General features: G+C 45.0%; 1 protein-coding gene across 7 annotated transcripts in view; it reads right to left on the reverse strand.

Annotated features, from left to right (window-relative positions):
• Window positions 1-25770, reverse strand: part of LOC142303013 (uncharacterized) — a 126314-nt gene that overhangs the window by 60030 nt on the left and 40514 nt on the right. For 5 of the 7 annotated variants that reach the window (XR_012752988.1, XR_012752983.1, XR_012752986.1 and 2 more), the window contains exon 1: window positions 7554-8040. The gene's annotated coding sequence lies outside the window, so the exon portion shown is untranslated. Of the gene's footprint in view, window positions 1-7553; window positions 8041-8378; window positions 8976-21374; window positions 21501-25770 lie in introns of those variants that run through there. The other 2 variants (XR_012752982.1, XR_012752984.1) reach the window with 2 other exon arrangements.

A 25770-nucleotide genomic window follows, 5' to 3' on the forward strand; every position in this document is an offset into this window, starting at 1 on the left:
GGAAGATGAGGCACATTGAGGAGCTGTGTAACATGACTGATCCACTGACCGTCTTACAGGAACCAGACACCGGTAACTTGTGTGATCCTGAGGAGGAGGGAGGTGATGAGGACACAGGGGGACATGATAAACAGCTCCATGATGGAGATGACCTGGATGTGATCTCACACACATTACCTCCCAACCGTCCCGGATTCTGCGGGACTGCCACGATTTTGGAGGTGTGTCCCGCAGCCCCGCAGCTGATGTCCCGGCTCCTCCCCTCAGTGCAGTGAATAAATTAAATTACCATGGATTTTCGGGGCAGCCGGGACTCGAACTGTGAGTTCATTGTTTCAAAGGCATCAGCTCTACCACTGAGCTACTGCCTCTATTGAAAACCATAGGAAGATTTCGTTATCTTGACCTCTATACTGCAGGTGAGACACCAGAAGCAGGTAATTCAGCTGTAAAGATGGATAGAGGAATGGAGGGATAGAGGGAGGAATGGAGGGATAGAGGGAGGAATGGAGGGATAGAGGGAGGAATGGAGGGATAGAGGGAGGAATGGAGGGATAGAGGGAGGAATGGAGGGATAGAGGGAGGAATGGAGGGATAGAGGGAGGGATGGATGATAGTGGGAGGGATGGATGATAGTGGGAGGGATGGATGATAGTGGGAGGGATGGATGATAGAGGGATATATAGATACATGACAGATAATAGATAGATACATACATGATAGTTAGATAAAATCATAGATAGATAGAATCCTAGATAGATAAATAGAAGGATAGATAGATGGATAGATATAGATAGATAGAATCATAGATAGATAGAGGGATAGATTGAGAGACAGACAGACAGATAGATAGATAAATACTGCATCTCTTTGTAGGTGAAGGAGTCAGATTCATTTGTTCCCATAAAACTACTATAAAGAAATGAGGAAACAAATACAAATACATTTTTATTTTTTTTCATCTTCACCACATTGGATTCAAACCAGCAACGTTCAAAACTTGTGTCCAGCAGCCTCCTAGCTTTCCTAGCTGCTCTAGCAGTTGAGCCACTAGGATTGATGATGTCAGAGGGAGGATTTTACATAACTGAACCTACAATGCAGCCTCTTACACAGCAGATTATACAGGGCAGAGAGCTCCATTGTACACAGCAGTGTCTCTGTGTATTGTATTCAAGAGGGAGAGGAAAAGAGGGTTTTTTTTTTCTTCTAATAAAATTACTAAAAATAATAAAAAAAAAATAGAATAATGTAATTTTATTACACTTTTTTATAAAATAATAAACATCACAAATCAGAAAATAACATGGACATATTTGGTGTCCCTGTAATCGTAACGACCCGAACAACGCAGCGATCAGATTATTTATGGGGATCGGTAAATGGCGGGAAAAAAAAGGCGCAATTTATTATTTTTCTTTATTAAAACCCATAAAAAAAAAATGTAATAAAAATGTATCACTGAGGCCGTGTTCACACGTAGCGTAAATGCTACATTTTTTCTGCAGGTGTCCGTGCCACGAGCGCAGTAACAATCTCATCTGATTATTGCGTCTGCGGTATTTTTTATGCATTGTCCCCTTATTTGATACATGCTTGTTGCAGATGTGAATCCTGAAGCTTATAAAGAAAGAAACACCAAATCCGCACAGTTCAGCGGCGTCTTTACATGCACCAGGGGCGGAGATTTCATGACGTCTCATCCACTTTGCTTGGACATTTAGTCCATGTTCCCATGTAGTGTAAATGCTGCATTTTTTTCTGCTGTTTTTTTGCACATATATTCTGCTGGGTTTAATTGTCCAAGTAAAGTGGATGTGATTCCATGAAAAGACGCCGCTGAATTCTGCGGTTTTCAGGTTTTTTTTTTATCTCTGGAGGTTTCTATGTGGAGCTTAAAAAAATGCAGGAAAAATCTTCTCTCTACAATAAAAACACTTAAAAACACAGATTCACATCTGAACCAAAAACACATTAAATAATGGAGAAAAGGCAGAAAAAAATGCAGCAAAAATGGAATAATCAGAGAAGATTGTTATTGTGTAGTTTGGTGCAGACAGCGGCAGACACAAAAAGAAACAGAATTTATGCAACGTGTGACCACGGCCTTATAGGCACAAATAAGCCACATGTCATATAGTGACACATATATAAATATAAGAAAATTCTGGCTGCTATGAATATGAATGAACAGTCCGGGGGGTCTGTGAATGATCCTTACTGTCAAATGGGTGTGGCTAGGGGCGTGGTCAAAATTTGCAGCGGCACGCTGCGCGCGCCGCATGCTTTGTCCCTCTTTCCTCTCTTGAAAAGTTGGGAGGTATGATTACACACATTATGTGAGGTAATAACAGGTATAAGGAGGGGGATCTATGTGGAGCGTCCTGCAGACATATTACTGGATGTAAACACAGCTGCTAATAATCTCCTTATATCAGACGACCGGAAAACTGCGACTTGGACACAAAATAACCAGAATCGTCCAGAAACAGCAGAGAGATTCCAGGAATATGATCAGGTGATGAGCAGGAGGGGATTTACCTCAGGACGACATTACTGGGATGTGGAGGGCAGTAGATCAGGGGAGTGGATGGTGGGGATGTGTTACCCCAGTATAGACAGGAGGGGACGTCAGTCACTGATTATATATCCTGAGTCATATTGCAAAGGATTGTTGAAAATCCACTTGTGACTTTTAGGATCGCTACTTCCAATAGGTGGCGCTGTGCTAGAGTTTGTCTCCTTTAGCTAAGCCACACGGCGAGAAAAACAGTGCGAGTGGAGTGCGATAAAACATTGCATTCCCCTCGGACCAATTCTAGCCTGGGTGTCAGCACACATGGGCGATTATTTTCTCAGCCCTAATCGGACTGAGAAAACAATCGCAGCATGCTGCGATTGTAAGCTGAGTCTCTTTCTCTCGCACCCATTCAAGTGAATGGGGCGAGAGAAAAATCGCACTGCACTCGCGGTACACCGGTGTACTGCTAGTGCAGTGCGAGAATGGCAATAGCCGGCTATGCAGTAGAGAGGGAGAGAAATCCCTCCCTCCCCTCCTGAGTGCCGGCCCGCCCCCCGCAGCTGAGGTCCTGCTCGCACGAACGGACCTCAGTTGCAAGGACACAGGCATGACACTCGGCTCTGCTGTACTGCCAGCACGAGCCGAGTCTCATGCAAGTGGATCGCAGTAGTGCCTGTGTGGCCCCAGCCTTACTGGAGAGACAATTTGATTGGAAATAATAACAAGTCCTGGAGTTTGAGGAGATATAAGAATCAGTATTCAATTAGACCAGTAAAGTGATCCAGTTACCTGACAAGATCTCCAGTGATAGAGTCAGGATCTGTCTGGATTATGAGGCCGGGCAGTTGTCCTTTTATGAGCTGTGTGACCCCATCAGACACTTACACACCTTCACTGCCGCCTTCTCCGAGCCCCTTCATGCTGTATTATGTGTAGCTGACCAATTTTCTTTTTTTTCTTTAATTGCTGTTTGAAAATCTGCAGCTAAAAAATTTTTTTTTTGTAAATTATTTGCCCAAAGATTGTGGTGACACCACAAGGGGGAGGAAATCTGATTGACTTGAACATTTAACAAAAAAACAAACAAACGGTATGTGATCTGTTAACTCTATATTGGGGATCTTCTGAGATTAGTAGATTAAAGGGAACCTGTTTTGTGGAAAAATGCTATTAACTTGCAGATATGAAGTTAATCTACAGGTTAATAGTATTCTAAACCTTTCCAGCGCCTGCACATTAAACCTCGCCACCGGGAGCAAAAGAACTTTAATCCTCTCTGCAGCGTTCAGGTTTCAGTCACCGGGTTTGCGCTGGTGCATGTTCTGTCACCGCTCGTTGTATGGAGAGCGGCGGTTGTAACCACAACCCAGCACTGGTTGTCAGGCACTCAGCATTAGAGGATGCTGTCAGTCAATACCTGGTTGTGGTTACAGCCGCCGCTCTCTAAACACAGAGTGGTGAAATAACATGCACCAGTGCCAACCTGAACACTGCCGGGAGATTAAAGTTACCGTAATTTCCTCCTGGAATCGGTGTTTAATGCGCAGGGGTCGGTAGGTTTAAAATGCTGCAGATTAACCACATATTTGCAGGTTAATAGCATTTTTCCATGTGACAGGTTACATTTAAGAGTTCACTCACTATAGTGTATCAATCGTACAAGTGATTTTATTATCTGATATTTTATTGGATAGAACTCTGACCAATGTTATTTAATTAAGCAGCGCTGATGCCCGATGTTTTTCACCGACCGAATCTAACTGTGAATAAAATTGCATCATGCTATAAATTCACTTAGAAAGCAGAAGCCACAAACACATCAAAGTCTATGGGTGCGGTGAAAACATCGCACTGCACTCAGATGACACCCGACTGCAGTCTGATTTTTGTGGACTCACACAATGGAGGAGATGGAGAAATTTTGTTCTCAATTTTCTGCTTACAGTTACTCCGATTCTCTCATGCTAGAGAATCAGAAAATAACACTATGCTGACAGAGGAGAGAATAAACGCTTGTTTGACTCCAGCCTTATGCGGGCTTCACACGAGACGATCTATCGTGCGATTGCACGAACGATCATATCCGCCCCAATCGTTTGTGCGTCACGGGCAATTAGTTGCCCGTGGTTCACAAAGTCGTTTACCCCCATCACACGTACTTACCTCCCGGACGACGTCGCTGTGGGCGGCGAACATCCACTTCCTGAAGGGGGAGGGACGTTCAGCGTCACAGCAACGTCACACAGCGGTCGGCCAATACAAGCGGAGGGGCGGAGATGAGCGGGACGTAACATCCCGCCCACCTCCTTCCTTCCGCATTGCCGACGGGACGCAGGTAAGCAGCAGTTCGTCGTTCCCAGGGTGTCACACGGAGCGACGTGTGCTGCCTCGGGAACAATGAACCACCGGCGCGCAGAAGGAGGAATGATTCTTTGAAACTGAGCGACGTGTCAACGATGAACGAGAAGGTGAATAATTTCTGCTCGTTCACCGTCGCACGTAGCTGTCACACGCTACGATATATCAGACGATGCCAGATGTGCGTCACTATCGACGTGACCCTGCCGACATATCGCCCGATATATCGTACCGTGTGACGCCCGCATTAGTGCGATCATTCACTTCCTAGTTCCCAAGTTTCTATATTATTAGCCGGTGATGTTATTGCGCAGGCGCGAGATTATGGGCGGGTACTTGGATAATGCTGGTGATGACATTCACAGTGCCGCCTATAATCTTGCGCCTGCGCAATAACATCACCGGCGCTCGCGATTTGAAAATAGCGCTCAGTTACGCGATAGTGCCACTGCGGATGCGCGAGTTTTCGGAGCACTGCGGAAGATGTGGGCAGCCTCATCTATGTAAATGAACACTCGGGGACGGCAAACAGCGGCAGGAGGGGGGATAACGGACGAAATACAGCCCGTCCCCGTGGCCAGCAAACCTCATTACCATAGCAAAAGGTAATATTTTATAAATTATTTGGGTCTGAAAGGGGGGCCAGTAGCAAGATGAACCTTTCTAGAATGCAGCCCAGGAGCTGCAGAAGGGGATTCTTTTAATTTAACCCCTTCACGACCGGCCGATTTTTCGCTTTCCGATTTTTTTTTTGGCATTCTTTTTCTAAGAGACGTAACTTTTTTATTTTTCAGTCAATATGGTCATGTGAGGGCTCATTTTTTGCGGAACGAGCTGTACTTTTAAATGAAACCATACGTTTTACCATATAGTGTACTGGAAAACGGCAAAAAAATTCCAAATGCAGAAAAATTGCAAAAAAAGTGCGATAGCACTATTGTTTTTGAGATATTTTATTCACTGTGTTCACTATATGGTAAAACTGATGTGTGGGTGTGATGCCTCAGGTCAGTGCGAGTTCGTAGACACCAAACATGTATAGGTTTACTTTTATATAAAAGGTAAAAAAAAATAAAATCGGAAGTTTGTCCGAAAAAAGTGGCGCACGTTTTACGCCATATTCCGTGACCCGTAGCGTTCTCATTTTTCGGGATCTATGGCTCAGTGACGGCTTATTTTTTGTGTCTCAAGCTGACGGTTTTAATGGTACCATTTTTGCGCAGATGCTACGTTTTGATCGCCTCTTATTGCATTTTGCGCAAAAGTTGTGGCGACAAAAAAACGTTGTTTTGGAGTTTGGAATTTTTTTGACGCTACGCTGTATACTGATCAGATTAATGATTTTTTATTTTGATAGATCGGGCGTTTCTGAATGCGGTGATGCCAAATGTGTGTATATTTTTAATTTTTTAACCCTTTAGTTTTCAATGGGGCGAATGGGGGGCGATTTGAACTTTTAGGGTTTTTTTTAATTTTTTAAAACTTTTTTTTTAACTGATTATTTTATTAAATTTTTCCAAAGCAAACATAGAATAATATGTAGACATGTCCCACAAGCATGTGGGACTATAGCGATCAGCAATCCGATCGCTCTTATCTATCTGCTGATCACAGCTACACAGCTGTAAACAGCAGATATGCTCACTTTCTTTTTCACTGTGCCGCGGGCACAGTGAAAGTGAAAGCAATTCATGTGTAGTACAGGAGTCATCACATGACCCTGTGCTACCATGACAACTAGCGGAAGTCACGTGATCGCGTCACGTGACTTCCGGTATCGGGCGGTAAGTAAAAGTTTACCGCAATCGCGCTTATAATGGCGCTGTCACATATTGACAGCGCCATTTAAGGGGTTAAACGGCACGAGCAGATAACGATTCTGCTCGTGCCTAGCAGGCACACTTCTCAGCTGTGAAAATCAGCTGAGATGTGCGCCGATCGCGGCATGCTGCCGCCGGCAGACCGCGGGCAGTAACGTTATGACCGCTAGGACGTAATTTTACTGCCCGCGGTCGTTAAGGGGTTAATAGCAAAAATTCTGGTGACAGGTTCCCTTTAAACATTCTCTCTCATTATTCTGGCATTTGGCAAATATAAATAATTTTGGTTCCTAATTGACCTAAGACAAGAAAGGTTTATGCTGATTTCATGTCAGATAGCGAGAAAAACCTGCACATGTGTCTGTATAGAGAGTGGAGGGGAAAAACTTGCAGATGTGTCTGTATACAGAGCGGAGGGAAAAACCTGCAGATGTGTTTATATAGGGAGCGGAGGGAAAAACCTGCAGATGTGTCTGTATAGAGAGCACAGGGGAAAAACCTGCAGATGTGTCTGTATAGAGAGCACAGGGGAAAAACCTGCAGATGTGTCTGTATAGAGAGCACAGGGGAAAAACCTGCAGATGTGTCTGTATAGAGAGCGAAGGGAAAAACCTGCAGATGTGTCTGTATAGAGAGCGAAGGGAAAAACCTGCAGATGTGTCTGTATAGTATATGAAAACTTCTGGTTTTCAACTGTATATGTCTCTCCATAAACAAAAGCCGTAAGCCAGGGGTGGGAAACCTTTTTACTGCCGGGGCCATTTGGAATTTCCTACTAACCTTTGGGGGCCGCACGACATTATCAACCTGAAAAATAACCCTGCTATATTTGGTCAAACGATTAATTAACTCACCCCTACTGTGGAGGCAGGAGCTGCTTCTCTTTGGTGCGATTGTGATGTTTGGTGATATTGATCATCTTGTTTCTCACAGCTGCTTTTCCAGGTTTGTCTCTGTCTGGAGATGCTGGCGGCATAAACATCACAGGAGCGGCTGGGGCGCATAAATTACATGAGACACTGGAAGTTTATATCACAGGAGGGGTTGGGGCGCATAAATTGCAGGAGACACTGGGAGTACACATCACAGAAGGGGCTGGGGCATATAAATCACAGGAGGGGCTGGCGCATATACATCAGTAGGGGGCATTACAGGCGGGGCTGGGGTATATACATCAGTTGGGGGCATGGACATGACTGGGGGCATGGACAGCCCTGGCGGTGGCACAGACATGACTGGGGACAGGGACAGCACTAGGTGGCAGCACGGACTGCACTGGGCGGCAGCACGGACTGCACTGGGCGGCAGCACGGACTGCACTGGGCGGCAGCACGGACTGCACTGGGCGGCAGCACGGACTGCACTGGGCGGCAGCACGGACTGCACTGGGCGGCAGCACGGACTGCACTGGGCGGCAGCACGGACTGCACTGGGCGGCAGCACGGACAGCACTGGGCGGCAGCACGGACAGCACTGGGTGGCAGCACTAGGGAGACACAAACAGGTCTTGGGGAACATAGACATCAACAGGAGGGCACAGACTGGGGGGGCATAGAAAGCAGTGGGAGGGTACAGACAGCAGTAGCGAGTTAAGAGAACTGGGGGGTACACAGTACTGAGGGGTGGCACACAGCACTGGGGAGCATGGACAGCATAAGGGGGGCACAGACAGCACTCACCGTGGCATGGACAGCACTGGTGGCAGCATGGACAGCATTAGATGGTGCGGACAGCACTGGGGGGGGGGGCATAGACATCACTCAGGGGGTACAGACAGCACTAGGGGGCACGAACAGCAGTGAGGGGTTACACCGCACTGAGGGGGTACACAGCACTGGGAGGTACACACTGTACTAGGGGGTACACAGCACTGCGGTGTACACAGCATTAGGGACTACACACTGCATTAGGGGGTACACACTGCATTAGGGGGTACACACAGCACCTGGGGGTACACACTGTACTAGGAGGTACACAGCACTGGGGAGTACACACAGCACGAGGGGGTACACACAGCATTAGGGGGTAAAGACTGTACTAGGAGGTACACAGCAGGGGGGTACACACAGCACTGGGGGGTACAAAGCACTGAGCGGGGGGAGCAGCGATGGGTTGAGTACTCACAGTACTGGGGTAGGGGGGGGGGGGAGGAGTCGAGGCACAGCACAGCACAGCACAGCACAGCACAGCACAGCACAGCACAGCACAGCACAGCACAGCACAGCACAGCACAGCGTAGGTCCCGAAGGCTGGTAAACCTGCTGCAGCTCTTCTGTGACTTTATCGCAGAGTGCTGCTTGCCCCGCCCACCAGAGCACACCAGCACAGGCTGGGGGTAAGCCTAGAATGTATGGGCTGCAGTCAGGTCCTGGAAGTCAGGATCTGGATAGAGCCCGTACATTCTAGCATCTACACACAGGGCATCAGGCAGTGGGATTTAAAGGGCCGGTAGCCAGGAAAAGCGCTGCTGCCGCCAGAGCACAGCGGTCCCCGGGAATATGCCCTGGCCTGGGGCCGTATAAAAAGTCGTCACGGGCCGTATACGACCCGCGGGCCGGAGGTTCCCCACCCCTTCCGTAAGCAAATATTAATCCATGATAACGAGTCACACAGTCCCTGATCTGACATAAGTACAAGTAAGATGGTGACATTACTGTCTGTGGAGTGAGGCACCAGAGACCCCTACATGCACATTTCGGCCTGCACGCCGGGGGTCGCTCTGGTGCCTCACTCCACAGACAGTAATGTCACCATCTTACTTATGTCAGATGTGGTACTGTGTGAATCGTTATCCTGGATTAATATTTGCTTATGGGTTTTGCTTATAGAGACATATATACATAGCTATACATACAGGGGAAGTCAGGGGCATATTCAGCACTTTTTGGTAATTATTTTATTGTATATATGTCTGTTGTGGAAATTATTCCTAGAGAATGCTTTTTTCTGTTATGCAATGCCTCACCCCAGGGGCTTTATGTGATCTTTTGCTACTACCCTCTTTTTTTCTCCATGAATAATAATATACTTTAAATCTGGGTATATGTGGCGCTCTGTGAGTCGCCACAAAGAATGGCTGCATGTGTATTTCAGTATGTATTATATGTATTGTCAGCTTTAGTTTCTCTGCTGTTCACCACATACACACATTTGCCCACACTCCCTTACTGGGGCTGATCACCTGAGCTGATAACAAGGCTTGTGAGTGTGCGCCCTAGAAGGAGAAAGGGGAGGAGCTTAGGTGTGAGGTAAATTCAGAGTGTGGCAATTGAAGTTGGTGTCAGCGTGTGAGAGGAATATGGAGACGTCCTGTCCTGAGGTAACTGTTGAATCTTCTGGAGGGGCAGCTACACCCCATATCTCTGCTCCCGTTCGCTGGAAATTATGGCTGGCTCTATGTGGGCAGAGAGCTGAACTGCCCAATCATTACCTTCCATTATACTTGGTACACGAGTCGAGCCCGGTCCGAGCGTCTGAGTAAAGAGCACTCAGGCATCGTACTGTTTACTCATCATTATTCATAGGTCATAAATAGTGATGAGCGAGCACTACCAAGCTCGATGCACGGTACTTGTAAGGCTGGTTTCAGACGTCCGAGTTTAATCAGGTGCAAGTCACATGCATGGTTATGGTCATACATGTGTCATACATGTTATACGTGTGTCACATATATGTCACACGCATGACATCTGTGTTTGCATACGTGTCACACATACCGGAGAAACCAGGGTCTTTTACATAAAAAGATTTTCTATATTCACGTGTATCCAGCGGTGATGTCTTCGGCTCTGCTGCCTCCCGCTACTGACTCATTATATTCATTGATTATTCACCGCAGTGAGAAATTGGAAGCCGGAGCATCACTGTGAGGCTATGTGCCCACGGGAGCTTGTTTCTGCAGATTTGTCCGCGGAAAACCTGCGGAATTATCTGGATTTTCCAGATAAATCTGCAGGTTTTAGCATGTACAGGCACTCCCCATGTTATCCTATGGGACATGGGGAGTGCTGTGTCCACGCTGCGGAAAATGCAGCTGCCGTACATGCTGCGGATGTTCACATCCGCAGGTATAATTGCATGTCAATTATTCCTGCGGATTTACCTGCGGATGTCCCGGACCTCCGCTATGGAGATAGCGGCCGGGACGTCCGCAGGTAACCCGCGTGTAGGTCCGCATGTTTTCCGCAGCTGTTCCGCTGGAATCCCGCTGCTAAAAATAGCTGCGGATGCCGGCGGGCAGCTGCAGGAAACATGCGCTCGTACCTGCGGACAGATCTGCAGGTACGAGCGAGCTCCCGTGGGCACATAGCCTTACAGTGCTGGAGACAGCACCGCCAAGGACATCATCGCGGTAACAGGTGAGTATTCACAAAGCAAGCAGTGTGTGCAGTGACATCCAGGAGGTTATTGGAGTTCCCAGCGAACTCTGATGTCACCCTGATGACACCCCCGCGACACCCACGCTACCACGAGTGTCAGGACTGTGACTTCACCGGTTCATCAGAGTTCATTGCGAACTCTGATGAGTCCCCGATGCTGTCCCCACGATGCGCTGGCTTCCAGGTCCTCACCACACACACACACACACGCACATATGGATACACTGAGCACATACACACACATATGTGTACACACATAGCATACACACATGGATACACCGAGCACATACACACACATAACGCACATGCATGTATACACTGAAACACTGAATGCACACACACACACACAAACTGCTGGATACTCACCTGTCCCCAGCGATGCAGTCCCCGACACTGAAGTCCCCGCAATGCTCCTGCTTCCAGCTCTTCACTGCAGTGAATATTCAGTGAGTATAATGAGCGGCGGTCAGGAGCAGGAGGCAGCAGAGAGAGAGAAAACATCGCTGGATACAGGTAAATATAGAAAATATTTTTATTTAAAAGACCCGTGTTTTCTCCGGTACTGTCACACTGATGTCACATGGATCACATCAGTGTGCGATCCGTGTGACATCTGTGCTGCCGGAGAAAAAGTGAACATGTCTCCGTGTGTATGTGCGGGGTCATGAGGGGTCGCACGGTCCGTGTAAAAACACTGCCGTGTAACAGTACAGAATAACATGGGTACGTGTGGCATCCGTGTTAAAAACGGATGTCACACGTACCTGAAAAAAGGACGTCTGAAACTAGCCTAATGATGAGTGAACAGTACAATGCTCGAGTGCTCTTTTCTCTGGTCTGACACTTGGAGGGGTTCAACTTGGACGGTTTGGCTCTCCGCTCACATACAGCCAACCATAAACAGAGCATTTCCGGGAGAGCAAGGGTGGAGGTTTTTTTTTTTGGCAAATTATACTGGAGATCAAAGTTAGAAAACAATATATGTTATGTTTGTATGTACACTTTGGTTCAGTCTTTCCCCAGTGTGTCAACGAAGGTAATGTTTCGCATCAGACGCAAATAAATTAAACTTGCTTTCATCACTAAAATGTACTGTGCACACTTCTCCTCTGTCCACACAACATGCTCCTCACCAAAGGTGAGTCTAACCTTTTGATTCTTTCTGCTAATGAGAGGTTTGGTCACTGCAGAGTGCGCTTTCAGTCTAAATGCTCTTAAACGTCGTGACACTGACGAGGCAGATCCTTACCCTCTTCAGTGCTGAACTGCCGAGCAATTCCAGCTGCAGTGTTGAAACCCTGTATTGCACAGCTGCAGTCTTGAAATTATTACCCATGGAGATTCTGTGCGTTATCTTGTTCTGTCTTGCATTTGTCTTTTGAGGATGACCAGACTTCTTGGGGGGCTTGAAAGAGTTTATGATGTTGTAAAGATGCAATATTCTCGAAATCACAGACTTGGAATGACCAACTTCTCTTGCTGACAGGGTCACCCCTTTTGCTGTCATCTGGACAACCTGCTGCTGGAGGGTTTCAATCACTTTTGAACGGCACACCATTTTTGCAAAGTCAGTGCAATCTGGAATGATAGGCTGCCAGTTAAATAGGGTTTGTCAGATAATTAAGGAAATTAGCACCAGGTGCCAGATTAACACCAATACCTTTCAAATACACACACCGTGGGTGGCGTCACAGACAGTTTTCAACAACACCCGTACAAATACGTCCCCTTTTTATTCGAAGTGTCCGCATGACCCCCAGGTCCGGTAGAGTCCCTCGAGCCATACCGCAGATCCGGATCCGAGCAGCACCGCTGCTGGCATGGGGGCGGCACAAGTGCAAATTGAAAAGTTAGGCTGCCAGTTACATAGGATTTGTCACATAATTAAGGAAATTAGCACCAGGTGCCAGATTAACACCAATAACTTTCAAATACAGTGGTACCTCGCTTAACGAGTAACCCACTTAACGAGAATTTCGCTTAACAAGCAAAGCTTTCTGTAAATTTGTAACCCGCTTTACGGGAAAGCTTTGCTGTACGAGCGAAATTCTCACCGCACACACTTCCGGTTTCGTCCACCCACCACACTCTGACCCGCACTTGCAGTCCACACAAACACACACATGTACACATAAACAAACACGCACACATACGGTATTATGCTCACATTACCTTCCGTTCCACCACCGGTCTCTGGTTCTTGTAGTTCCCGGGTACATCGCGACATCCTCGCGGCGAACTATAAGACCCAGGAGGCCAGCAATGGAACGGAAGGTAAGGTGAGCATATAATATAACATAATATGTTTACCTTTCGTTTCATCGCCGGCCTCCTGGGTGCTGTAGTTCACCGCTGCGCTCCAGTCCACGCTGTGTATCTGCATCCATAGCGACGAGGGAGGAACTTCCTGTCACCGCTAATGAACGGCAGAGCGCTGGCCAATCAGAGGCAAGCGGCTCTGCCTTTGACGTCAGCGCTCTGGCCGGGAAGTTCCTGCCTCGTCGTTATGGTAACGCGATACACAGCCCGGCCCCGTACCAGAGAACAGCAAGTCCCAGGAGACCGGCGATGGAACGGAAGGTAAGGTGAGCATATAATATGTGTGTGTGCATGCGTGCATGTGTGTTTGTGTGAGTTTGTGTGTGTTTTTGCGTGTTTGTGTGTGGTTGTGCATGTTTGTGCATGTGTGGAATGGCACAATAGGGGACCAGGATGGGACATTTTAGAAGTTGTGGAACGGATCGTCAGCATTGCAATGATTTCCTATGGGAAACCTTGCTCTGCTGAACGAGTATCTTGATTAACAAGCCACTCCCATAACTGATTTTTCTCGTTAAGCAAGGTACCACTGTAATTGCCCTTATTTCTTGAGTCTTAATGCTAAGCAACACATCCTATAGTACAAGACAAAGACTCTATACACTTGTATGAAAAAATTCTCTGTCATTTTTTACACAACACATACATAGCATACAGTCATAGACAAGACAAGGACATATGTTATAAAAAAAAAGCAGCTTCCCTGGAAAATACTGGGTCAGAGATTATACACATACTATCTTTAGAATGAATTATAAATAAACCGCAGGGTCAACCCTAATATTAATTCACATCTTCCATTATAGTCTGAGATAATAAAATAAGAACATCATTCAATATTATAATTGAGAAGATCCCTAAGATCGTTAAATAACAAGAGATGTCTGTATAGATTAACTCACTTCAAAGCTCTATACACTCAACTGTACAAGATGGTAGATTACTCTTAAAGGGATCATGTCACCAGATTTGGGACCTATAAACTGCGGCCACCACAGTGGGCTTTTATATGCAGCATTCTAGAATACTGTATATAAGAGCCCAGGCCGCTGTGTAGAAAATAAAAATTGATATAGTACTTTATAGTACTCACCAAGGGTGCGATGCGGTGCAGACTGGTTGGATGGGTGTCTCCGTTCTCCGAGTCTGGCGCCTCCTCTTTCGGCCGTCTTTGTCCTCCTTCTTCGAAGCCTGGGTGCATGATGTGTCTGACGTCATGCACAATAGCCAGCATTGAGGTCCTGCCCAGGTGCACTTTGATCTGCTCTGAGCAGGGCAGATCAAAGAAGTGTAGTGCGCATGCGTGGGACCTCAATGCCGGCTATTGTGGATGACATCAAAAGTGTCATGCACCCAGGCTTCAGAAGAAGGATGACAAAGATGGCCGAAAGAGGAGGCGCCGGACCCGGAGAACAGAGACACCCATCCGACCTGTCTGCACCGCACCGCCGCCCTATAAGTGAGTATTTATTATGAAGCGATTTTTACGTTCTACACAGCGGCCTGGGCTCTTATATACAGTATGTTAGAATGCTCTATATAGGAGCTCACTGGTGGTGGCCGCAGCTTATAGGCCCCAAATCTGGTGACAGGTTCCCTTTAAGGTGCCTGTGCTCATAAGGCGCCAGTGCTTTCATTACAGTGCTGCTGCTGTAAAGTCAAATGGGCACCGGATGGTGCCAGTGCTCACAACACACTGACTGACATTTCAAGTCTTTTGCTTCAACAAATTATCTATTATAAAAAGGCTACTGGCTATCTGTATTTCAATCTCAAAACCGAGCACTTAAGTCAATGTACCGAACATTACTGTCATCACATAGTCTAAAGTAGAAAGAAATAGCAGTATTTGAAGCTAACAGAATGCTATCAAATGTGAGTTAGATCACAAATACTTAATTGCATGTTACCCTGCTAGATCCTAAGCTACTAACTATTAGTCTTACCAGTCCTAGAAACGCGTCTCCTGACGCGCGTTTCGCAGATGGCTTCCTCCGAGGGGATTGTGAATACAAGTGGTACCTCGCTTAACGAGTAACCCACATAACGAGATTTTCGCTATACAAGCAAAGCTTTCTGTAAATTTGTAACCCGCTTTACGAGAAAGCTTTGCTGTACGAGCGAAATTCTCACCTCACACACTTCCGGTTTCGTCCATCCACCACACTCTGACCCGCACTTGCAGTCCACACAAGCACACACATGTACGCACAAACACACACGCACACACACATACAGTATTATGCTCACCTTACCTTCCGTTCCACCGCCGGTCTCATGGATCTTGTAGTTCCTGGGTACATCGCGACGTCCTCGCGGCGAACTACAAGACCCAGGAGGCCGGCGGTGGAACGGAAGGTAAGGTGAGCATATAACATAATGTACCTTACGTTTCATCGCCGGCCTCCTGGGTGCTGTAGTGCGCCGCTCCACTCCGTTCCACGCTGGGATTCTGCCTCCATAGCGACGAGGGAGGAACTTCCTGTCACCGCTGCTGAATGGCAGAGCGCTGGCCAATCAGAGGCAGCGCTCTAGCAGGGAAGTTCCTGCCTCATCGCTATGGAAATGCGATACACGGCCCGGCCCCGTACTGGTGAACAGCAAGTCCCAGGAGACCGGCGATGGAGCGGAATGTAAGGTGAGCATGTAGTATGTGCGTGTGCATGTGTGTTTGTGTGAGTTTGTGTGTGTTTGTACATGTTTGTGTGTGTTTGTGCATGTGTGGAATGATAGAATAGGGGACCAGGATGGGACATTTAACCCGTTGTGGAACGGATCGTCAGCACTGCAATGATTTCCTATGGGAAATCTTGCTCTGCTGAACGAGTACCTTGTTTAACAACCACAGTCCCAGAACGGATTGTTCTCGTTAAGCAAGGTACCACTGTATAGCCATGGGGAGACTCCCTCTTATTTGTCCCAATAATAACAGATCATGCCACACATGCGGAAGCTCCCTGGCCGTATTTGTCGGGTCCAGTGAGTAATGCTCCAACGATGTATCTCCCGCAGCGTTACCAGGAAGGTACATGACCAAGGCAACGAGGACGCTTCCCCAGTCGGACGTCCAGCTGATGATGAGGCCGGCAGTGCCCAGATCAGCATCCGATAGAGGCGAGTTGCTGAGACAACGCAGGATGCCATCCCTGAGCAGCAGATCCAGCAGTTGACATAGCTGGAGAAGGCATGTCAGACATCCAGTGTCCCAGCAACGCACCCCCCAATGAGCAAGTCAGAGGGAGGCGCGTCGCTGGGACAACAGAGGATGCCATCCACGGCATCCCCTGGATAAGTGGAGCCAGGGTCCCCCCAGATTTACACCACTGCGCAACCAGCTCTGTCTTCACCTACTGTATCCTCACCCATTCCCTGTAGACTGTGCGCCATCGCGGGCAGGGTCCTCTCTCCTCCTGTACCAGTCTGTTTTGTACTGGTAATGATTGTTGTACTAGTTTTTATGTATACCCTTTTCACTTGTAAAGTGCCATGGAATAAATGGCGCTACAATAATAAATGGTAATAATAATAATTTAAGCAGCGCGTTGTCATGGCATTAAAAGATGTATTTAAGAATTTAAATATAGCGCCTACTGTATCAGTGATTTTGAACTCTGAAACGCGTTGAATAATAAATCACGATTTTATCCTCAAGTGATAATTTTCCTATTCCTCACAGCAGCGCTGGTTGACCCCTTTTCCTTGTTCACTTCGCTTATTGATCCATCTTCAGGGTCTACAGCAGCCATTGTGGTTTTGATTTCTTGCCCTTTCAATAGTTGTGACTCTCACAACTACCCCAGGTGAGTGATTGCCTGTAATTATTTTATGCTGGTACCACGAGGATAAAACCCTATTTGCGCTTTTTTTACTTTTCCAGCCATTTTTATTACTTTCCCATGTCATGTCATAAGACATCCAGCTCTTTTCGGGGATTATATCAGATATTATGAAGTTCATAATATCTGATATCCCTAAATCCTGTAAGTATCTTCAAATTTAACATATCTATAGGGGAAAAAGCAACAACAGATCAAATTAGCAGCAAGAACATATATATAAAATCGTAATAGATTGTCCGAGGACAAGGGTAAGCGCTTGATCCAAAACACTCACTTAAAATTCTGCAGCTGGTTTATAGGCAAAAAACACCCCAAAAATTGCCTGGGTACAAACGAATAATAAATTGAGATTTTTCATAGGTAGAAAAAACTCACCAACCAGCGCTGAATAGTAAGATTAGTTGATAATTTATTAATAACAATATAATGATAACAATGAATAATGAAATTACTGCACAAGACAGGACACAAAGGACATAATAATAAACACGCAAACAAGAGTAAATGTAATAGAAACTGTGTCCTCGTGGGGCCCCGGCCGGTGGCAACCACGAATATTACTGGATACTAAAAGTCCGACTAAGGAAAATAACTTCCTCAGGAATGATCAATAAATGAATAATAATTGTTACAAGGGTTTCTTTCGAGGGGGTACCACATCCGTGCTAGCCCATATGTGAGGGCAAAGATTCCTTCTAGCGGGTACTTGTGCCCAGATGAATACTTCAAAGTTGATTAGATTGTACTAACATCCACGCTGCAAGTTTTCACGGTCCCTGATTGAGATTGAATATGCCGCGCTTCTACCAAGGAGTATAACAGGCAGAGGGATCAGTGCACCGGGAACTCGTTACAAGCCCCAGTGTATATTACCTGACACCCGCGCTGGCAATGGGAGCTCCGTGAAGTATGGTCCTTGCGTGGGGCAATTCTCTCTCCTAGTTGGAGAGGAGGGAGTAATGCCGGATCGCAGTTTGCGAGAGTCTTTAGATCCAAAATACAGGATGCTAGTTGAAAGGAACCTTGAGGAAGGGGGACTGGTGACGCCCCCGAAACGCGCGTCGGATCTAGCTTAGTCTAATATTGTGAAGTGGACGTAACTGTCTTCTTGTCTCTACCGATTACGGACTTTACCGGCTCACTGGCAGGTGTACGCCTAAGCAGGTGCACAAAGGAATCCATGTCCTAGGACGGTGCAATCCTGCTACAGCAACTTTCAACTAGCATCCTGTATTTTGGATCTAAAGACTCTCGCAAACTGCGATCCGGCATTACTCCCTCCTCTCCAACTAGGAGAGAGAATTGCCCCATGCAAGGACCATACTTCACGGAGCTCCCATTGCCAGCGCGGGTGTCAGGTAATATACACTGGGGCTTGTAACGAGTTCCCGGTGCACTGATCCCTCTGCCTGTTATACTCCTTGGTAGAAGCGCGGCATATTCAATCTCAATCAGGGACCGTGAAAACTTGCAGCGTGGATGTTAGTACAATCTAATCAACTTTGAAGTATTCATCTGGGCACAAGTACCCGCTAGAAGGAATCTTTGCCCTCACATATGGGCTAGCACGGATGTGGTACCCCCTCGAAAGAAACCCTTGTAACAATTATTATTCATTTATTGATCATTCCTGAGGAAGTTATTTTCCTTAGTCGGACTTTTAGTATCCAGTAATATTCGTGGTTGCCATCGGCCGGGGCCCCACGAGGACACAGTTTCTATTACATTTACTCTTGTTTGCGTGTTTATTATTATGTCCTTTGTGTCCTGTCTTGTGCAGTAATTTCATTATTCATTGTTATCATTATATTGTTATTAATAAATTATCAACTAATCTTACTATTCAGCGCTGGTTGGTGAGTTTTTTCTACCTATGAAAAATCTCAATTTATTATTCGTTTATATATATAAAATCATCAAAAAAAAGAGCTAAAAGAGAACTCCCTAGTTCAGCACCTATTAAAACGACAAAAAAAAAAACAAACAAACATGAAAACAATTACAAAAATGGAACAAAGCTGAGAACTTCATTAAGGCCTTTTGGGTGCACTATTTGTAACCTCCATATCCATTTAGGCTATATGCGCATGCTGCAGTTTTAACTGCACTCAAACTGCAACCAAAACTGCACCTTGTCACAGAGAACCTGAAAATGTAAAAAACACCTCTAACAATGGTGAGTTTTTGCCACATTTTTGTTAATGCGTTTTTTTAAGGGGAAACAAAGTATGATAGAATAAGATAATTGATAGCTAGAATAGGTAGATAGAAACAACATATAGAATAGATAATAAGAAAGAACAGAATAGATCGAAAGAAATAACAGAATAGCTCGATAGAGGGATAGCTAGCTTGGCCAACTGTTTCTTTAATTTTCCTTTCCTGGTAAAAAAATAACATGTGGTCCCCCCCCATTTTTCATATCCAACACAGGAACAGCAGCAGCTGCAGGCTGCAACCCTCAGCTGTCTGCTGTACTTTAACTAGTTATGAAAAATAGAGGGGATCTCACACTTTTGTTTAATTATTTGATTTATTTTAAAAATAAAAAAATGACGTGGGGTCCCTCCCATTTTTCTAAAGCCAGCCAAGGTACAGCAGACAACTATCGTCTGATATTATTAAGGTGGAAAGGGCTATGGTTATTTGGCCCTCTCCAGCTGACCAATAGCAGCCCACAGCCACCCCAGAAGTGGCGCATCCATAAGATGCATCAATTCTGATGCTGAGTCCGGCTCTTTCCCTTGCCCTAGTGCGGTGGCAAGCGGGCTAATAAGGAGTTAATTACAACCCACAGCTGTTACTAAGCCCTAAATTAGTGATAGCAGGTATCTATGAGACACCCTCCATCAGTAATCTGTACATGAAACTAAATAAACAGAAACACCCAAACAATCCTGTATTTGAAATAAAAGACAAAAAAGCCACCCTCTTTCACCACTTTATTAACCACTCATAAACCCATAGAACATGACTGCCCGGTGTGAGCTCCAAGCAGCAAGTGAAGTAAGCCGTGCGATAAGCGGTGATATCATTCAGGTGAGGGAGTCCATGTGTCCTGGAGTCCGCGACAAAAGTGAGTCGCAGGTGGGAGACTCACGTGAGTGATGTCACCATTGATCGCGCTGCTCACTTCAGTCGCAACCTGAACCACACAGCGGGCAGTCTTGTTCTATGGCGCTCGCTGTGAGCATCAGATGTAGCAGTGCTGGAAGCGTCGTGGGACCTTATGTGGATTAAGTCAGACCTGGAGGGGTGTTTTGGGGTTAATAAAGTGGTGAAATAGGGTGCTTTTTGTCTTTTATTTCAAATATAGGATTTTTTGGGTTCATTTTCACTTACAGTTTTTTGATGAATGGGTGTCTCATAGACGTCTGCCATCACTAATCTAGGGCTTAGTGGCAGCTATGAGCTGCCGTTAGCTCCTTATTACCCCACTTGCCACTGGACCAGGACATTCGGGAAGAGTTGGGTAAAGTTTTGGGACTGTCACATCTAATGGATGCGGCAATTCCAGCTGCTGGCTCATATTTGTAGGCTAGGGAGGGCCTATTAACCGTAGGCCTCCCCAGTCTGAGAACACAAGCTCCCAGCTGTGGGGCTTTATCTTGCATGGGTATAAAAATTGGGGGAACCGCACGTCGTTTTTTAAAAATGATTTACTTATTTCACTGTGCAATATAGATGCACCCACCAGTGTCTGTGATTGGTTGCAGTCAGACAGCTTTCACTTAGGGTGGGGGCGCATCTGACTGCAACCAATCACAGACCCTGATGGATGGGGGAAGCATTGAATATCTATGAGCCTAATGAGCGGCTCCGGAAGAAGAATGAGAGGCTCCGGGAGCAGTGTGACAGCTGCGCCACGTCTGTGATCGGTGAGTATGAAGTGCTTGGAGAGAGAGACAGAGAATCCCAGTAATGCCTCAACCAAGATGGCTGCGACATTACTGTGATTTAATCAGAAGCCCAGCATGTTTAGTGGATGCAAATTAAGCGCCAAACCTGCTGGGCGGGACATACAAATATTGCAAGACAAGTACACAAAAACTCGCAATGTAACGAGTAACCCGAATACCGTAATATCCGTGCGAGTAGTGAATAGTAACGATTACACTCACTCATCACTAGTTCTTACCTCTGACAATCGTGATGTGATGTCTAAAAATTCCATGGTATCTCAGCTGTATTTAGATGTCAACCTTATATTATAGGGATTGATGTTTAACTCAGAGATGAATTCCAGTAGGCTCTCTTCCGTGTCCTGCCAAATATAGAATATGCTGTCAATAAATCTAGACCATAATTGTAACTAATCGGCATGTGTCAATGCTGTCAAAGAGTAGGTGAAGGGGAGGAGGGGTGCAAAGCTTGAAATAGTTAAATGAGTGCTGCCCTATGTGTGAAGACAGAATTGTGCACAAGGGGAGAAAAAACCCCCCCTGACGAAGCTGCCTGTCAGCGTAACGCGTGGGGCTCTCTCCACGGCCTCCTCTACAGCATATTTGCTTCTCAACTCCTCTATTCTCCCTTTGTGTTGCATGCATATCCTTTGGCCACACCGGGCCCGGTGGGTAACTATGCTCCTTTTGATCATTTTTTGATCTGACATCTAGCGCTTATGCGCCTTTTGATGCAGCTATCCTTGCTCACATCTCTACATCTGTGAGATCATGGCCATATGTATGATTCCCCTGAGTTTGGCCTCTTTTATAATTTAATCTGCTTTTATCTGCAGCTATCCATATACGCAATCACTGTTTTTGCAACCCCCTTTTTTTTCTTTTTTTTTTTTTCTCTCCAGTACTACACTGACATAGCTTTTGTTAGCCTTTTAATTGTGTATAAGGGTCTCCTCTTACTAAATGATCTCTAATATTGTGATGACTATATATTTCCATCTGCTGTCTGTCTGACCTAGGTCATACGCACAACGGTGCTGAGACACATTATTATTTTGTTTACTCTCAATGACTATGGTTATGATTTCATGTGTCCATGTATTAACCTTGGTTAAGTGTTCCCCTTCTTCCCTGTTCTGCTGGGAGTTAACTCTTTAGGTGCTGACTGCATATTATTGTCTGAATCCATCTTTGCAGGCCACTTATCATTATAATTGGAGAATTTATTGATACATATTTTGGATATTTTGAATCTATTTATTAGTACTCTTACTGATCTGTATCAATTGGATTATTATCCTGAAGCTATTGTATTACAAATTGAGATCTTTTTGTGATTGTCTGTCCATTTTAAGTGATTTTAAAATTGTTTGTTTTTCTATTGACCCAATAAAATTATTATATATTACATTAATTCCTACTGTTACTCTTGATGTGCGCCCGAGTTATGTGTGCCTTTTTCTCCCCTAATGCTGTCAAAGAGAACTTCGTGATCCCACAGCCTCAAGAACAAATTGGCATATGATGGGGCAAAAACCGCCCCCATTGCTGTTCCTCGGAGCTGCAGGTAATAATTTGACTTGAAGAGGAAATAATTATGAGTAAGTGCGTATTCTAATCCTTGAAGCAAAAACTCATTTAATTCCGAGGTGTTGGTAGTCGTGGATAAAAAATATCCCACAGCTCTTAGACCATCAGTATGTTTGATGGAGGTGTGGAACGCCTCAACATCTAGCGTGACCAACCATGTATCCTCTTAACATATCATTCCATCTATTTTCCTAAGACAGTCCATTGTATCCTTTATAAAGGACGGTAGCATCTAATTGGCTTTACGTGCCAAACCAAGAACCTGGATCAGTGGTTCACACAAGCTCTCATTGCTGGATATTATTGGTCTCCCAGGAGGTGCAGTTTTCTTGTTGTGCACTTTCGGTAATATGTATTTACTGTACATGGTGGTCTCACTCTTTTTGTACTTTAATTATTACTTTCCCATTATATGCCTGTTCATGTACATCCTGCAGTGTGGCACGGAAAGCACTGAGGGGGTTAAATGTAAGCTTCCTGTAACATGCAACCTCTTGCAGTTGGCGATTGATTTTTTTTTGTAGGCCAGATGACTATATTTCTGCCTTTATCTGCAGGCTTTATGACCACCTCTTTTGTTCAGTTTAATTCTTTAATCCCTTCACCCCCGGGCCTGAAAACACCTTCATGATCAGGACATTTTTTACAATTCTGACCGGTGTCACTGTGACAAGTTATAACTCTGGAACGCTTCAACAGATCCCGTTGATTCTGAGAGACTGTTTTTGTGTGACATGTTGTACTTCATGACAGTTGTAAATTTAGGCCAATATCTTTTGCAATTATTTGTGAAAAGTTCGGAAATTTGGCGAAAATTTCGCAATTTTCAAATGTTGAAATTTTATAGCTAGAAATCCAAGAGTTATGTCACACAAAAGAGTTACTAAATAACATTTCCCACTTGTCTACTTTACACCAGCGCAGGTTTTGAAACATAATTTTTTATTAGGAAATTAGAAGGGTTCAAAGTTCATCAACAATTTCTAATTTTTCCAGCAAAATTTATGCCATTTGTTTTAGGGACCACATCACATTTGAAGTGACTTTGAGAGGCCTAGGTGACAAAAAATACCCAAATGTGACCCCATTCTGAAAACTGCACACCTCACACTGCTCAAACCACATCCAAGAAGTTTATTAACCCTTTAGGTTGTTCACAGAAAGTAAAGCAATGTGGAAGCAAAAAATGAAAATGTTAGTTTTTTTACACAAAAATATTACTTTAACCAAAAAATGTAGCATTTTCACAAGGGTATCAGGTAAAAATGCATCATAACATTTATTGTGCAATTTTTCCTGAGTACCTCATATGATACCTCATATGTGATGGAAATCAATTGTTTGGGCGCACGGCAGGGCTCGGAAGGGAAAGAATGCCATTCAATTTTTTGAAGGCAAAATTAGCTGAAATCATTAGCGGACACCATGTCGCATTTTGAGACCTTCTGAGGTGCCTTAACAATGGAGCTCCCCCACAAGTGACCCCATTTTGGAAACCAGACCCCTCAAGGAATATATTTAGATATTTAGTCAGCCCCTTGAATCGCTGGGGGCTTCACAGAATTGTATAACATTGAGCCTTGAAAAGAAATATTTTTTTTTTACCACAAAAGTGTTGTTTCAACCAAGTAGCTTTTTTTCAAAAGGGTATCAGGAAAAAATGCACCATAAAATTTATAGTGCAATTTCACCTGAGTATGCAGATACATCAAATATGGTAGAAATCAACTGTTTGGGCGCACGGCAGAACTCAAAAGGGAAGGAGCACTATTTGGCTAAAAAATTGTCTGGAATCATTAGCAGATGCCATGTCGCGTTTGGAGAGCCCCTGATGTGCCTAAACAGTAGAGTTCCCCCACAAGTGACCCCATTTTGCAAACTAGACCCTTCAAGGAATTTATCTAGATAGTTGGTGAGCACCTGGAACCCACGGTGGTTTCACAGAATTTTATAACGTTGAGCTGTGAAAACAAAAAAATAAATATTTAACCACAAAAAAGTTGCGTTAACGTCAAATTTTTCAAATTCACTAGGGTAACAGGAGATAATGAACCATACAATTTGTTGTGCAATTTCTCCTGAGTATGCCAATACTTCATATGTGGTCGAAAACTACTTTTGAGGCACAGTAAAAAATAAAGATGGGAAGGAGTGCCATATTGGAGTGCAGATTTAGTTGGAATGGTGTGGGCGTGCCATCTCACATTGGCAGAGCCCCTGAGGTGCCAGAAGAGCAGAAACCCCCCACAAGTGACCCCATTTTACAAACTGCACCCCTCAAATGTTATTTTAATCCAAGATTTCCAATTTCCACAAAGGAAATAGAAAGAGGGGAGCCAGCACTATCTGAAAATGGCATGCACCTATTATAGGGTGTGAATATATGGATTTATTCCACCTGTACTATAATAAAAATGAGATTTTTAGCAAACAATTGATTAATTTTTTGAGCCACCCCTTCCATGTCACAGCAAATCTCAATGGGGGGTCCTACTCTATATTTCATATTTCTATTGTGCCATATGGCCTCCTAGATACATTAAAAGCAGAACCATATAAGAGCAACACATGCCTGTAACGATTTATAGCCGCCTCACCCTTTTTCACAGGCATTGCTAATTAAGCACCATACTTGGACCTGGTCTGCCTTATTTATGGTTGCAGTTCTGGCACTGTGAAGGTCAGTTCTGACATTGTCCTCGTATGTGTGGAGTCTGCTGCATATGCTGGAACTGGACTGCCTATTATCCACAGTTGCCTCTTTTCGCGACATAGAAGCGGTTATATATAGGTTACAGGTATGTGTGCTCCAATATGGTTCTGATTTTAATTTATCTAGGAGGCCGCATGACACATGAAATACATAATAGAGTAGGACCCCCCTATAGAGATTTGCCGTGACATGGCAGGGGTGGCTCAAAAAATTGATCAATTATTAGCTAAAAATTTCATTTTGTATTATAGTACAGTTGGAATAAATCTGTGAATTTGCACTTTTTATATGATGCATGCCACTCTCAGATCATGCTGGTTCCCCCCTTT

Source organism: Anomaloglossus baeobatrachus, chromosome 4 (assembly GCF_048569485.1).
Source record: "Anomaloglossus baeobatrachus isolate aAnoBae1 chromosome 4, aAnoBae1.hap1, whole genome shotgun sequence".
NCBI classification, from domain to species: domain Eukaryota; kingdom Metazoa; phylum Chordata; class Amphibia; order Anura; family Aromobatidae; genus Anomaloglossus; species Anomaloglossus baeobatrachus.